Below are 16,169 nucleotides of genomic sequence, written 5' to 3'. Positions count from 1 at the left end.
GTCATGTTAGGTAGCGAGAAGGCCGCATTTGTGGGGCACTTGGATTTGGGAGCACAGATTAGTGTAATCAGACGATCCATTCTGGGAGACCATGAGCCACTTACAGGGTCAAAATAAAATTAACTGGTGCATTTGGGAGCAAAGCTGGCAGAGTTGGTGTAAGTGCCCTTGAAGCTATTGGGTACGCCTAAGTACGTCGGTGCAACTACGGCTGGCACCAAACTTCTTTGTGCCGTGACAGATTAAGTGACCCCCGGGATAAACGCACTTATCACACCAGACAAGCACGTACAGTTGCTGGAAGAGACACCTGCGGTGACAGCCGCTGATGCAGCGTTAGAGAGTGGAAGCGAGACTGAAGTGCGCGGAGATGCGGCGGTGACCGCGGCTATCACTACGACCAGTGGACCGCACAGTGACGGCGACGAGGTGGGAGACGGTGAGCGCGCAGGTGCTACCGAACATGAGGCATTTCGCCGCACGCAGATCGACGATTCTACGCTGAAGAATGCATGGGAGCAGGCCGGAGTGGGAAGCCATAGCATGGTGGAGAAGGACGGTTTACTTTATCACAAGGATGAGATCATGGGTCGGTCTTGTTTGCCGCTTGTAGTGCCAAAGTCGGGCCGTGCGGAGGTTATGAGGCTTCCCATGCCTCTGAGTGGGCTGGTCACCTAGGCGAGAGGAAGATTCTTCAGAGGGTTAAGGGGGCCTTTTACTGGCCCAGAATTACTGGGGACATACAACGTTACTGCCAAAGCTGCAAAGGATGTCAGATGAAATCCCGTGTGAGAACAAGTGACAGATTACCGATCGTGCCAATTACTCGGCCTGACACGCCATTCGAGGCCAATAATATTGACTGTATTGGGCCAATCGAACCGCCTTTTGCAAGGGGCCATCGGTATGCACTATGCGTAATCGATCTCTGCACCCGAAGGCCCGAGTTGGTGTGTTTGCGTTCGGTCACTGCAAAGACGACCTGCGACGCCATGCTCGACATCATTTCGCGAATGGGGGTGCCGTAAACAGTGTGTTCCGATCAAGGGACCAATTTCACGGCCCGCCTTACGCAGGAGTTCCTATCGAGAATGGGGGCAACACCACGATTCTCGACGCCGGAACACCCACAAAGTAATGGCATTGTTGAAAGGTTTAACGGCACGTTCAAGAGCATGTTGTTTGATGTAATTCAGAACCATGGTAGTAACTGGGATCGGCACGTGCCTTTCCTGCTTTGGGCATATCGGGAAGTCCCGAACGCTACAACGGGAGAGAGTCCGTTTGAAATGATGTATGGACGTGTACCTATCGCACCGCTAACTATCCTTCAGAAGACCTGGTCAGGAGAGTGGGCAGTGCCGGATGGCCTCAACACTCCTGGGGAGCAGTATCTTCGCGGGTTAAGGGATAAATTGGCGGCGGCAAACGAACGAAACTCCGTAACAGCCCACCTGAGGCAGATAAGGCACGCAAAAAATTACAACAGAAGAGCCAAGCAAAAGCATTTCCAGGAGGGCGAAACAGTTCTCATTCAGGAATCAGACAACGCTGGCAAATTCGCAGCGAATTGAGTAGGACCCGCAAGCGTCGTACGTAAAGAGAGACCTCACAGTTATCTTGTGCTAACCGAGGATGGGTCTAGGAGGAGTATCCATGCAAAAAGACTCCGACCGTTTGTAACGCGGGTGAACGCAGTGGACGGCATTTCCGAGGAGGACGAGGCATTCGGTGAAATCCCATCATTGACAGCTTTGCCCCACTTCGCTCGTTCGCGGGTTACGCTCGCTGTCGATCACCTCAGTGAGGAGCAGAAGAGTGAGCTCCCGACGTTGGTGGAGCAGCATAGCGACACGTTATCTGAGACGCCTGGGAGATGCACAGGATTCGTCTGAAAGACGGTGATGAGCCGTAGCGGGCTCATGTATACCTCGTCCCTTTGAAGCTTCGAGATGAGGTTGAGAGACAGGGCAGGGAGTTAACGGAATGGGGTCTGAGCTATCCAACTGAGAGCGGGTTTGCACATCCGATCGTGTGCGTTGCGAAAAGGGGCGGCGGTTCGCGACTGTGCATTGATTATCGCCGATTAAACTCAGTGGCAGAGCAGAATGCGTTTCCTATGGGAAGAGCTACTGAGTTATTGTATCAAGTGGTCGGGTCGAACTACATATCAGTGAATGACATGCTGCGAGGTTACTGGCAAATACCGCTCGATCTGGTTGCCCAAGAGTACACGACGTTCGTGACTCACCGGGGACAATATGCGTGGAGAGTGATGCCGTACGGTCTCAAGAATTCGGCTGCGACTTTCCAACGAATCATGAACGAGATCGTCATGCCACATCAGGAATACTCGTCCGCGTACATCGATGATGTGGCGGTACATTCAAAGACGTGGGAGGATCACTTAGAGCACCTGTCGGAGGTGCTGTCGGCCATTTTCGCGGCAGGGTTCACGGCAAACGCGACAAAATGCAGGTTTGCGCAGCATGAGGTGAAATACTTGAAACACATTGTAGGCTCTGGTAAACACGCTCCTCATCCTGAACGAGTGGTTGCCCTACGAGAGTGCCAAAGCGACCACTAAAAGAGAGTTGCGGAGTTTCCTGTGGTTGGCCAATTACTACCAGGATTATGTACCGGGTTATTCCACGGTGGCCTTGCCCCTCACAGATATGGCCAACCGTAGAGTGCCTGGCGTAATACACTGGACAGAAGAAGCGAATCGAGCGTTTGAGCAGGTCAGACAATGTCTTGCGGATGCACCTGTATTATTTACTCCTGATTCAGACAAGGAATATGTGCTCGCTACAGACGCTTAGGAGTTCGCCGTAGGCGCCTGCCTGTCGCAGATCGACGCCGAGGGTTCAGAACGTCAAGTGGCCTTTCTGAGCAAAAAGCTGAGGCCGACTCAGCGTCGCTGGGCCACAATTGAGCGCGAGGCCTATACGATCATCTGGGCTCTCCAGCGTATGGAGACATGGTTGTTGGGAGCCAAGATTACTGTCAACACTGATCACAATCCGTTAAAGTTTCTCACTCTGACTTCTTCTGAGAGCGCCCGCCTAATGCATTGGGCACTGGCAAGGCAGGAATTTAATTTGGTGATTGTTCACAAAGCGGGATCACTCAACGCCAATGCTCACGCATTGTCGCGGTTTGTGGCATCAGCTCCATAGCCTCGGGTGTATGGCACGGGCGGGAGGGGATCCTTAACTTTGTGCATATGTTGTATTTTGGTTTGCCATGGTGTACTGAATATGAAGTTGCGGGGCATCTGCTTGTTTCAGTTTAGCGCGAGTGATGTTGAGCTCAATGGCGATGGGGCTGTCGTGCGCGCTGTGTTGCCCCAATCACCCGGAGAATGAACGGTCGGGTTTTGCGTGTTCGTGGGTGCCGTGCGTCCCGTGAAGCGTTGGCGGACTTAACACGTTCCCGAAACCAGAGAAGCCTTCCTTCTGAAGCGGCAGCGGGGATCCGAGAACCAGCGCCGGGAGGACGGCTAGGAGGAGAAATTTATGGGCTCCCGCAGGGCGCACTGCCCGTGTCATCCGAGCTGGCCGCTGCCCGCGGCTTGGAGAGGGTGTCTTCAACGGTCGCCGGGTTCTAGGAAATGTTTTAACCTCCGAGTAGTTGGATTCGATGCTTGGGATGTAAAGACAGCCGTGGACCTGGCGAGGAGGACTCTCGGACGGAGAGAGGGATCGGATGGAGCACAGTGGACGCAGGGACGAGAAAACATGACAGGAGAGACTGAACTGGAGTATCGTGCGGAGAGGCCGCGCTACGTGATACGTGATACGTACAAAATGCGCGCAATTTGTAATAAATTCATAATAATCAGGAAATGCCAAGTGTGGTCGAGCTTCGTCGAAGAATTCCAAAGGGGCGGAGCAAGGGACCTGCCTGACTGTGGTAAATTGTTTTTCTGAATTACACTTTACTGTGTGAGCGAAAATGATGAATGCCGTGCTTTCCAATGAAAGACAATGTCACTAATTGCACAGTTCTGCCTATATTTTACGAACAGAGTGATAACTCCAAAAGTACAGTGCATCGAACCGCTGTGTTTTCCTGGTTCTGGTCGTCGGTTCAGGCGAGATCGCGGAGCCGTCCGAAAACACGATGCCGCTATATTACAATGCTTGGCGTATCGCCTTATTCGGCCGAAACAAACTGTGATACGTAGTGGCTGTCTGCGTTCAGTAATTGAGAAGTTAAACGGTTCTAGTAGGATTGGTAAATGCCGCGTTAAACATCGTCTCATAATGAGCGCAAATGGAACAGTTTTTTTTTTCAGTCAGCATCGGCTCCTTTTACCGACTGCAAGTGCTACATTTATTTTGAGGCAAAAATCTACCTAATATCAGCCTCCGCTGCCAGCCGTAACTACTCTGTTTTTGGGAGAACGAAATGCTACCCGAAAGGAACTCCCGCTGCCACCCGCATATTCTCCGGCTTATGGGGGGTAAAATTCCACCCCACATTTTTTGTTCGAAAGGGATCCTAATTTATCGAGGAATATATAGGACAGCCCATTTGTTCCGGTTTGGATGAGTTCGTGTTTAGGGTGAAATCTAGATTCAGCTCAACTTGTTTCGGCATATGCGGGTCTTCAACCGTGGGCAGGAGAATTGAGCGCTTCCACCGACGTGGTATACGCGTGCAGTGCATGTATTTGAGATCAGTGCGCCAAAATTGTTTCGTAAATTCACTGCATTGCCTCTGTGCCAGCTAGAGACTAGTTAATACGCTTTTGGGTGGACGTTTCGCACGAAAATGAGACACATGCGCCGGACATGCGGGCCGCCATGTTCTGAATTAGTGAGCCTGACTGAGATGGCCAACCCCTTTTCGCGGTAACCGTGCTTTGCAAACTACGGTTTGGTATATCGTGTGGATGTCCGTAAGTGCGGTTAGCATTAACCGCAGTGAAGCCTAGCCATGGATAGACTGCACAAGTGACAAGAGTATAAAGCTCCTTAGCTGTGGCTGCGGTAATAAAAGGGTAAGCGAGTGGAAAGAAAAGTCAATAAAGAGAGGAACAATAGGGAGAGTAGACATGATAGAGACATAAAACAGTGACAAGACCACCGCAACCGCTCGCGATTGTCTTAACACAACACGCTCATCACTCCGATTGTGCAGCAATTGTTCGCACAGCGTCCGCACGTGCAGTAAGAAGTCAAGTTCGGGGGGGGGGGGGAGAGTTCCTCGGATGATTTTATTCCCATCGAGGGAAAGATGCTTCCCAGCGAGCGGAGCGCAGGAAGGAGGATATGAGGCACGTAGTGTTCATAGGGTACCTCTGACAATGCATCTCCCCTCCCATTCTTCCTGCCGAAAGCTTTTTATGCATTTCAACTGCACCCCCCCCCCCCCCCATTACTCTCGACCTGCTGTCAGGCTCACTCTGCCATTCTTAAATACCTTCCCCTCTTCGACAATGCTCTTGCCGTCCTCATGGCATTCGCTCAGTGGCGGAGATGCTGTCACCGAACCACACAACCACCTGAAAGAAAAAGTTTGCACGCCGGATTTCTTTCCGTTTGCAGTCTTTGGAGGTGGAAATCTCGATTATATACAGGAAGAGGGCTTCAGTCTGGCTAGCACGAGTGCTTCTTTTGAATACCACTGTTATTTTAACATGCGATACTTCCTGAAGTGGCTATGGACTACATTTCGCTTTAATTGTTGCGGCAGGACTGTAGCGAGAGACAAAGCACCATTCTGAATGGCGAAATTTCAAGCCTTGCTTCGTGCACGTAGCAATTCCAGCCGAAAAGTAGGAATTTATTTTTTCTCATTCCATCGAAAGTCAAGTAACTGTTCTGTCGCCTCATATGTGCCGTACGTTCGTAAACTATTTGCTCCTTAGTCGTTCATTGAGGAGAGAAATCCGGAGTGCTTGCTGTCCTACAGGTGAAGACCTCTCAGGGCAATTTTACATGCAAATGAATTAGCGAATTCTTTGTAAAGAGGCGTTGATGTGGTAAGTGAAACATTTGTAATTCACTCAAATGTCGTTGCTTTTCCCGGTTTAGTTGGCAGCAACAGCTCGTAACTAATTCTTCCAAAACGGTGGCGGAAATCGCCAGTACCATTTGCATTTGAAACTTGCCAAATTATTTCTTGACTATAATCAGAGTCGTTAGGTACAAGACAACGCGCACTTTCTTGTGTTTTTTTAACAATCGCTGAAGCTTTAACAATGCCATAATATAAAAATGTGCTGATTTAAAATTTTAGGGTAACTTTCAGCTTGATCTTCTGTCTCATTTATCACCCTCCTATATCATAATTTTCCATAAGCGATAGTAATATGCCGCTGAGCCAATTAGTTTGTAGTTATTAACCTGAAACTTCACATTTCGGTACAATTTAGTAAATAAAAAGTAGCTGCCTTTCATTCAGAACAGAGGCTCTAGAACTATTCGTGTTAAACTGTTGCCAAGGTGTTGCAGTCAGCTGTTTAGCATATGCCAGTGGTCTGTATACCGTTTCACTGCGACGTCATGAAAAGTAGTGAACACAGCTGTTTGTTAAAAGGCTCTGGTAGAAAATATTTTCTTCCCCGGTGACCGTGAGACTTCGCCCCCAGAACGCAAGGCCGCAAAGTGTTTTTGAAAAGAGTAACTAATAGCGCAGTTACAGCCACCGCAATCACCCGATTGTGTCGTGCTTATCTTCTTCCGTTCCCTCGCAAAGGTTTTTCACTCTCCTACCCGAGGTCGTCTAGTCTCCGCAAGACAAATACCCCTTCCTCCTCCGCGTTTGGCGGCAGGTGGGGCGTGGCACTCCGTGTGCGCGAAAAAAAAAAAGAAACGGGCGAGGGAGCGCGCGCCGGTGGATTCAATCTGGCCCTGGCGAGGGAAAAGCGCGCAGCGAGCTGTAGGCACCCATCCTTCACCCTCAGACCGCGAGTCGGACCAATGGACGTCGTTCCCGACAAATACGTCAAAGCTACGGCTCGACGGGCCAGTACAGGGAACGGGAAAGCTGGCTTTCTGCAGGAGAGCATGAGAGAGCTTTAATTTGTATTTTCGTTGCTTTGCGGCGCATGTGTCACTGTAACATTTTGCACAGACTATCTCCGGTACCTGATCGAAACATTGGGCTCCTTCGCTTAAAAGGTCCTTCCCTAGACAGTGGCCCTTTAAGACTTCTTTGTTTTGCAATAAATATGTTGAAATACAACAAGTATATTTGCCTGATGCATAATTCATGCATTGCCGGAATCATTTTCTGCGTTTACATGCACGTTACCAACTTTCTGATTCCTCAGTTTCGCTGTATAAATAATAAACTTTGTTTCTATGTCTGGTGATTTGCTTTTATATTTGCATATACCATCTCTGAAATGCAAGGCGCACTTTCTGAATCCTGAACTTTGCTCAGCAAAGGATTACAGGTTTCGCTAGAGCAAGCTGGCGATAGAAATGTCGTAGATCCGTGTACACTGTTCCACACAATCTACATGGTCCAATAAAGTTTTTTCTCCGAGTCCTTTTTTTTTTCGCTTCTTTCAATGAATGTTTGATGACTACTAAAAACAAGTCCAGTATTTATCTGTCGTGTTGCTAAATGAATTATGGATTAAAATCTTGTTTCAAATGAACCACTAAAAGGAGTGATATGTTTGTAGGGAAGTGATGGCTCCGCCAGTGAAATCAATGTGATTTCAGTGGGGAAAATGGAGCAGTAAAGCGTTGTTGTGCTTTCTACACACAGGCGATATTAGCTTTACGTAGCTTAACTTTAGATATCGACCTACGAAAAAGGATAAATTGCAATAGTTGAGAACATTCAGTTTCGCATACTCTTCAGTTACCTAGCCTAACAAAGCTTTCAGTTTAAACAATTCGCAACCTCGCAGCCTATACAGGTTTCACGAAGCCATTTGTCTAATTATACGTAGTCCATAATATTCTGCGACTTACAGGCTTACGTGCAACTCCGGTAAATGTTATTAGGGTTTATTGGATGCGATATAGCCCTTTCTGCTGGCCCCATGCAGCATCTGCAGAAAGTGGCTTCATCGGGAAAGCCAGCAGCCCTTCTTGTTGTCTGGTGTCGAGTCCTCCACAACTGACACGAATTCAAGACGCATGTGCATGTCACCCGGGACATTTGTGATTTCTGCGAAGCAATTCTGTTTATACCTGCTGCATGCAGCCTGTTCCACACCTAATCAATAGATGCAATCAAGGTTAGCATATCACGAAGCAACCGAGCACTGAAGAATTGAACATGAGTGGATACTACTACAATCATTTGATTTTCGTCGTATATAGTCGCTCTTGTGGCCAACCAAGGGCAGCATCCCAAATTTCGCCTTGCCTGATGCAGGCTTCCAGCCCTACCTTTATGATGGCAATGAATGTCCCATCTAGAACCGGGATTTATTGCTAGATATTACGCACGTAGCTCAGAGCTGCCAGAATCATGCGTTTGGGCTATCTTAGAGAAGCGGTTTGCGTTATGTGCATTCACCGTATATTTTAAACATCTTAGACACAGCTTAAGCATTCATACTCAGAAATAAAGCTTCATTGCAGGAATGGCTTTACACACAAAAGAACAAATTCAGTCTTCACATAGTGATAATGAAGCAATTAACTAGACATGTTTTAACACCTTGGCTAACACTGCTGTTTATGTATACGTAAAAAAAAAACTAAACACCCCCTCCTGAGTTGTGTCTGGCTTAATGAGGGAGAAGCGTCCCTGAAGTAAGGACAGGATATAATCATTCACGAGCGCCTTAGTTTTGGTGTTGATAATTTAGAACAATTTCACTTTACCTATGCAAATGTCAAAATTTGACATTAGAGGTGAGCGGGTAGTTTGAAAAGGTTGCAGAAAGCCGCATTGTTATGCATTCCGCCGAAGTGTCCTTACAGCGATAGAAACTGTGGCTTTTACTCCACAAACTAGCCTGTCTCACAGAACCTGCCGCCAAGGAAATTTCGCCAAATCACTCATTTCGACTTAATGTGCACTGAGGGAATACTATTTCAAAAAGCAAGCAATATATCGTAGCAGGCACCCCTGACCGAACAATGTATGGCTGCATCTACTTGAAATAGGCTCCATGCGAGGCAGAAGAGATTGAATGGCAATATTTGTTTTTTCGAGCATTTTTGGTTTTAACCGCGGCTATTGCCGCCTATGATCGCTAGCATACGAGTTTTGGCTATTCACACTATTAGGTATTGTCAGTGGGGCCAGGCATAGTATGAAGCGAAATATAAGTGAGCATCCAGCACTCATTATTTAATCGATCTCGGTTTCTCTAATTTGCTCTCCATGGCGTTTATCATTAAACCCAATGAAGTAGACTTCTCCCTGAAAAGGTGCGCTGTAAAGATAATCTAGGGTTGGAAAGCCACTGGAGCCCCCTACTTCGTCACGACGCATGGCCTATGTGCCTTTGTAAAGATAAATACTATATCTACATAAACTATAACATGAACTAAAACAGGTTCGTTTACATACCTCAAGTGAATATAGTAAACACGTTTGTTGTTTCAATAACCTATCCTGGAAATCTCGAATTAAGGCAGATTTATATGGAATGGTCGATTTGAACCCAAACTACCGCTAGCTCTTATTGACACTTGGCGTTGTCGCTATGGGCCGTAAAGCACTTCTCATTGCAACTGTTCCTAAAGCCCTCATATTTTCTTTGGAAGGTAATTTCATTTTTTCCATCTTTGCTCATTGATATACGTGGATATCAGACCGTCTCCTTTTTTCTCCCCTCTTTTTTTGTCGCATCCCTCCCGGGTATAGATACCCATAAAAGCCTCGGGTCTGCATAATGAAGTCTACACAAAGACTGAGCGTCATGCATCATTTTTGCTCCTGACAGTACATCGTACATGTCACCCATTAGATATGCAACGAAACCTACCAATTTATTACATATATTATTAATTTAATGCTGTCTGTAGCGAACATTTTGCTTTTCCTATTTCAGCACTGCTCACATCAGCCAGCTACCATCATTAATTAGCAATTGTCCGCCGGGTATACAAAATCGAAATGTTGTATTTTAAATTCATTTGGTGCTGCCTTAGCGGAAAGACGAAAAACATGTGCCATGTAATAAATGTGAGAGTGCAAGACAGTCAGTATTTATGTCGACAATCTACTCGCCTGCTCACGCAGTGTCGCATGTTTATCTGTAGGATTTCGACTTACGATAATTTTAGCTGACCGTTGCTTCGGCGTTAGAAGATTGCCCCTCGGGACTTCGTGAGAGGTAATGTATATTTTTTTATACAACTAACTTGAAAACTTATTCACGCTGGCTGGCGGATTGGAAAAGCGCGATAGCATTCATGAACCGTTACGATTGTAACAATATACATACACCTGTTAGAAATTGTAGCTGGTGTTTCAGCACATGGGGCAAACTTCCTCCCACGTTTAGCCGTACCAATAGGTCGCTCTGGGTTTTGGGATTTAGACAAGAGAGCTACCAGTTTTTCTCTTTTTATAATATGCTGGCTAATTCTAATACCAGCTGGTAGCACCCGTGTCAGTGCGTGCTTGTCCAGTGTAGAACACTTACCAGTTCAATGATAAAGGGGTAAGGACCTTTCGAGACATAGAGAAACATGTGGAATTATGCTAGATATTGTATCACTTTAGCTATGAATACTGCTCATGAGTGCCTTATTCTGAATTACAAGATGACATCACTATAATCACTTTCATTGCTGTTCAATAGTCTTCGCTGCTGCTATTGTAATACAGTTTAAAACAACCGTAGGCGATTATGTATTCGTTTGAGATAAGCGAATTTATGAATTACGTTGCACTGCGTTTTGTTGCAGTAACGGAAGCAAGTAATTGTGAAGGCGTCAAAAATGAATACAATGATTCACGGAAAAGTTTTAATTTTCTGTTTACTTGGCCTTCACATTTTTGTGCCAAGGTGAGTACGCTTATAGTGCTATACAAAATGTTTGTCCGACGCCACCAGCTTTATTCTAGGCCAAAAGTGACAAGCATCATAACTTTTTGTTATAACTAGTTCTTGTCCGACTTGTCCCGGGTTGTAGAAATATCTGCCTATTGCAATACTAAATAGTTGGTAAAACAATAAGCAATTTTTAAGGACATGTTGCGACAGATTTATTGGGTTTCTTTTGCCAACTGTTCTTTCGGATTCTTGTTTGCGTACATAAACTTTCTTACTCACCAAAGCGAAAATGCCTTTATTTGTTCCTCTGTGTCACACGAACTCTGTGTCATACGGTAATATATGAACGGTCACATGACACAGGTGTAACGCCCCGCATAACTAGGCCGTACGTACGCGTCTCCGTGGCCTGGGCGGGAGTGCCTAACTAAGACTTTAATGCCCTGAAAAACATATTCTATATCATCTTTCCACCTGTAAGGACCGACCCGTGTCGGCCATGCCATGTAGTCGCCTTGTGTCCAGGAACTGTATGACTATCGAATTTTCGGCCATACCAGGCACAAACTAAGACCTGCCAGAGCAATTTCCGTGATTTTCGCCCACGTCGCTGACGCCGAAACCGGCGATGCGGATTTTCTGGATGTCACGCCCTTCACACAACACAATCGTGGTAATAAAGCCTACACTGCACCATCATTGTAATACTACACTCTTCTTACTCCCAGTAATTTGGGATGCAAATTCAACACTTCGATATGGAATCGCTTGGCACTAATTTTAATAGGTAATTTGCAAAATAAGCTACATGCGCATCTCATGATTTAAATGCCAGAAACCCTTGTGTAAAACAAGCCAGTAGTTAAATAGGGAAAGCACGCAACAAAACTTAAACGTAAGAAAGTCATACACCTTATATCTGGTGACTGCATGTTACTGCTAGTTGAACATGATCTCTCAAGGCCAGCCTTTTTCTGAGATATTCGACCCCTTATTTTATTTTGTTTAAAACGCTTTTTAGGTGTAGTCTCATTATCCTCTTTGCCTGGAGAATACTTGCCTGTTCCTCCTCAACCGCCCATTCTCGTCTAGCTGCTGTATTTTCGCATACAGCTTTCTTGCTGTCCAGCCGTCCACCTAATAGGTCGAAAGTGCTAATGGCCAGTTTCTGCACAAATTCGTTGCTCCTAAATATGCACGGACATGCTAAAGTACTAGTACATTTAAGTTCATGGCATGTATTTCAAAGGCTACAACGGAAGGGGGGGGGGGGTTGACCATAAAGTACTCAGCTCGTCCTCCTGTGGGATCGATCTGGACAAGGCAGAGTGACCGTCGCCACAGAGAACCCGTATGGGTCTCAAGTCAGTATTGCAGGGACTAACCCAGAGGACACATTTCACAGATCAAATGATAATTATGTGTCATATACGCGAGAACGTTCCTTTTCCAGCATGGTACATGACTGTGTCCTTGCTCAATAAAGAAATGATGGAGGTTTTATTCGTCGATTCTGAAACATGTTGTGCACAGGAGATTTCTTTTTCGGAGCCCTAAGCCACATCGGATCCGCTACAGCCGTCGAACTTTTCATATCAAGGTTTCCAGCTTAAGCATTTAATCATAGCATTGTGGTCGCAGAAGTGGCCACTCTCGTGCCGCCTTCGAGAGATATATTCGCGATATTTTAAAGGCATCGAGACATCAGACAGGGGTTGAAAGGGTTCTGTTAGGAGCGTATAAGCCGGCGGTAACCCCTCCCCCCGATTTCCTGTTTTCCCGTTTTGTTCACTGTTGTCATGCGCGTCCAGCGAGACACCACCGGCCATCCAAATTCCATCGCTTGAGCTTTTTGTGTGTTGATGCGTGCGAATTAGGCCACACGGTTAGTCAGCAGTACGAGCCCTGTGTGTTCTGACAAGGGTTCTGGTTTATAGGCATTCGCAGATTCGCCGCGCAAGAATGAACAGATGCCCCAGAGACAAATAGAAAATGAAGACAGCGACTGCTGCTGCCCGTACCATCCTTGCTGCCTGCTGTATTGTTTAGAAAATCACTTTTTAGGGTCTGCTCGTGGAGGTGTAGTCTTATAAGGAAACCCTTAACGGCTTTGGGGACTGCATATGATGCAAAGTAAAACCAATTTTGATTGCACCAGCGTGCCATTGTCCTACTGAACCTACGCTTAAACGCCCTGATTGTGCATAAGAAGCTCGATTCTGAATGACGTGTTAAAGGTAACCGAGAATCGTGCACAAAGGTATTTAAGGGGATATTTTACCGCGAAATAGAGTGCATAGCGCCGATATTCTGCTGCGTCTTGTCTGCCTTCTTTCTGACTTGCACTGTACTTAGTCCTTTCATTGATAAACGCCATATAGAACGCCTGTTTTCAAAGCAACGTGTCGTCGTACGAGCCACAGAAAGAGCTTAGCGCTCTCCGACCGATGCCCTTTACGATCACCGCCAGTCAGAACACGCCATTCTTTCCATCTTTAATTTATTCGTTCGTATGTTCGAATCCGATCTCATCCTTCCATTTGAACGAGGTCGCCAAAATTGGCAGCTGCTTCCTTCTTGGTCATGCCGTCTGGCCTCGTGACGACAAAGAAATTGGCAAAGCATGACCTTTTAGTTTCACGAGTGAATCTGAAATGAGTGCAAGCGCACAATTGCACCCTTGTACAATCAGTGGTCGTCATGTTACCTGCTAATTACTACCTACCTCTTGCCAGGCACATCCTAAACTTTTCGAGGCAGAGATTTTCAAACGAGAGTTGAAAAGGTTTTTTATGCCACCTCGGCCTATTAAGGCGGAAAAGATTAAGGTGAATAACCTTACAAAAAGCAGACCCGACACCGAGTTTTCTGCCTTGACAATTGCCATAAAAGAGCTATCCATCCCGATAATGACATGACTACAAGCGCTGACATTATAAGATAGCAACGGAGCAATATGATCCTCAAGCGAGCTATCGTTTAACCTCAGAAGGCTTTTTGAAACTGCTGGCAACGTAGTAAATGTCAATGTTTCCAAAACGGGAACACAGCATGTGCTAATAAAACAAAATCTGCATCGGCCGGTGTGTTGAACCGATGCTAAGCAGCTTTTTTCTTGTTGACCGCGACATAAGCGGAGATAGCAGGAGAAGGGCCGAAGATAGTTGCTGCTTTTGGTGCGTTATTTGACTACCTTGTTCTGTTCAATATATGTACTCAATGACCTCCGAGGTTTATTTCGGAAACTTCAAGTGTCGCATTTCGGGGTGCCACTTTGCGCAGGTACGCTGCACATGAAAAGAATAAGAGAAGAGCTGAAAATGGCGAAACCTCAAGGCTTAGAAATAATTCCATTACCAGATAAGCGTTATTGTTCCGTGCTAAGGTAGACGTCTTCACATCCATGTAGCTGAGTAACGGTAGCTTCTGGAAGTCAGTTCACATTTTGACTTCGTCGGTGGAGTGTTCATTTGGAGTGCAGTAAATTTTTTGTTTTGCTTTTGTCGCTGCTTTGCTTCCGGCGTGCTTGTCTGCCACTATAAAATAGGTACATTTTCTGAACGTGCTTTCTCATCTATTTCTATATTTGGATTCGCTTTTAGAGGTAATAAACTAGTCGCAGGGAGCCCTTGCACTACTTGCTATTGAGGAAGGTCGCTTCGTCCTGTGACTCTGTGTCACAAATGCAGCAAGGAATTGCGGCACTGGATTTTTGCCGGATTCTCTTATAACAAAGGTACCATGTTTGAAGCAAAAATTAGTTCCCGGAAATATTCTTAACAGCTTTTAGCGCTATGGCGTTACCAGTTGAGGTGTCATGTCTGTTGAGCCGGTTGCGGTGCTGTTACATGCATAGCTCTTTTGAGGCACACATCATCGATATACTTGATATTGCTTATGTTTTGTGGCAGTTTTTGTTATTGCGGTCGTTTTGGTTTTTTCAACATGATGACCATTTGGGCTAGTTGGTTCCAATGTAACCTATCGAACAAGCGAAAGGCACATAAATAGAAGAAAAGTAGTACTTCTGTTGTTTTTTTCTCCTGTGTACTTCTTTCCTTGTGTTTCTGTGTCGTTTGCAGGTTCAATACGTTGTTGGCTTTTGTTCTGCAAAACATAAAAGTTGGGATCCAAGCTTAATTTGTTTTGAGCAACAGGCACAGGATGGTGATTTCACGCTTCTTGAGATAGCGATATATATCGTGGTCGCCCAAATGCATCATTTCTAGCATTTTTTTCTTTTTTTGCTGAGTGGTCGCCATGTTTTCATGGCCATGACTTTGGGTTCTCCTCTGCTCCGTGTTCGCCGAGACTTAACGAAATGCACAGTTGGGCGAACGAAAGGTATGCGCACATACTTTGGAGACTAGGCCCTCTTTGTAGAAGGCAAGCGTACACATTTTAGTCTTAGAATCTGCACCTTCATCTGCTATGCTGCAATTGTCACTATACTGTAGCAAAATTGCATCTACTCCATTGCATGTACAGTTGGCCGAACTAAAGCTAAGCACACATATTGTGGAGGCTAAACCCTCTTTGTAGAAAAGAAAGGTATAGATTGTATTCTTAGAATATGATACTCATCCGCTATGCTACATTCGTCAATATACTGTATAAATATTGCATGTACTCTGTTACTGGACGCCTGATACGCAGTTCAGGGCGTTTTCCATTGTATGTTTTGGAGCAGCTATAGATTCTACCCCTTGGTGAATTGTTTTTAAATTTAATAATAAACACCAAACATTTTAGAAGATCTGTGTAAAATATCCATTATCCAGTTATGCGCAACACAGCAAATGAGGCTAATAAGACAAGAGGTCACATAAGCAATGATCGAAACTTTTCCATATAAACACTTTGGTATAGCGATTACAAGATGTGGTAAAACTACCCGGCCGCTAAATTGGAACAGTTTTAACAAGATATTGAAGAATGCGTCAGCGTCATAAGCTACCCCTATATATTAAATTACAGTTCGTGGACTAAATTCAAATAATAACGTTAGATTATGTGTTGTAGCATCAGATGCCTTAGATGACGTTTTTCTCCATTGCAACCCAACCGAATATTCCATTGATAGCTCGACTTATTGTTACCTTCATTCTGTCAACCTCTTCCATGCTTTCACAGTCCCATAATTTATACCTGTCAGAATTTACGCACGTCACATACTATGCTCTTACACTCGACACACCCCTCTTCCTCTTCGGGATACTCAGGCCCTTCGCGTGTT

General features: G+C 45.7%; 1 protein-coding gene across 3 annotated transcripts in view; it reads left to right on the top strand.

Annotated features, from left to right (window-relative positions):
* The first annotated feature begins 10,107 nt into the window (after nt 1–10,107).
* The window catches only part of LOC146200441 (uncharacterized), a 38,364-nt gene continuing 32,302 nt past the window's right edge, over nt 10,108–16,169 (top strand). For all 3 annotated transcript variants that reach the window (XR_014705236.1, XR_014705237.1, XM_084595521.1), the window contains exons 1-2: nt 10,108–10,267; nt 10,845–10,945. The gene's annotated coding sequence lies outside the window, so the exon portion shown is untranslated. The remainder of the gene's footprint in view (nt 10,268–10,844; nt 10,946–16,169) is intronic.

Source organism: Amblyomma maculatum, chromosome 2 (genome assembly GCF_055883805.1).
Source record: "Amblyomma maculatum isolate TAMU_Amacu chromosome 2, ASM5588380v1, whole genome shotgun sequence".
Lineage (NCBI taxonomy): Eukaryota > Metazoa > Arthropoda > Arachnida > Ixodida > Ixodidae > Amblyomma > Amblyomma maculatum.
Note: the sequence above shows the minus strand (reverse complement) of the source record. Positions and strands in the feature narration are given on the sequence as shown.